Genomic DNA, 551 nt, shown 5'->3' on the forward strand with positions numbered 1-551 from the left:
AGAGCTGGAGCATTTCTGTGTATCCACAGCTCTTGTGCGAAGGGAAATGCTGAATTTACGCCGCTGTGCACAAACCGTGAGATTTATGCAAAAGCGGAGGCCCAGGGAGGCTGTGTGCAGCGATCGCCTCTTCTTTGTGTGGTTTGGGAGGGTAACGAAAGGTATTAGCAGGGAAGGGTTTATTTACAAGTAACAGGGGAACTCAGGCGCCTGTCTGAGCTGTGTAATGGCAAAAAGGTCCTGAAACCTGGGTTTTTTTTTCTCCCCGCCGTGGGTTTTCCCAGTGAGCTGCTGAGAGCGCTGCGGCTGGAACGGGACTTGAAAAAGCTGCGGAAGGAAGGGAAAAATCATTAATTAAAATATTTATTTAAAAAATTATTATTAAAAAAAACCAACAACCCAAACAAACAAGAAAAATAGAGGAGGAAGGGGGGAAAATAAAACTTGGGCTCGTCCGGGATTTGAACCCGGGACCTCTCGCACCCAAAGCGAGAATCATACCCCTAGACCAACGAGCCGCCTGCAGAGGCCCCTTCCCGGTGCGCGTGTCG

The 551-nt window shown here is 49.0% G+C and overlaps 1 protein-coding gene and 1 non-coding gene across 2 annotated transcripts in view; one reads left to right on the forward strand and one right to left on the reverse strand.

The window, feature by feature from the left end:
* LOC103922939 (zinc finger protein 850-like) overlaps positions 1 to 551 on the forward strand; it is a 158,981-nt gene that overhangs the window by 34,949 nt on the left and 123,481 nt on the right.
* On the reverse strand, positions 447 to 518 carry TRNAP-UGG. Its single transcript has one exon. It is a non-coding gene; the product is annotated as a tRNA-Pro (tRNA).

Source organism: Pygoscelis adeliae, unplaced genomic scaffold (assembly GCF_000699105.1).
Source record: "Pygoscelis adeliae isolate BGI_AS28 unplaced genomic scaffold, ASM69910v1 Scaffold459, whole genome shotgun sequence".
NCBI lineage: Eukaryota > Metazoa > Chordata > Aves > Sphenisciformes > Spheniscidae > Pygoscelis > Pygoscelis adeliae.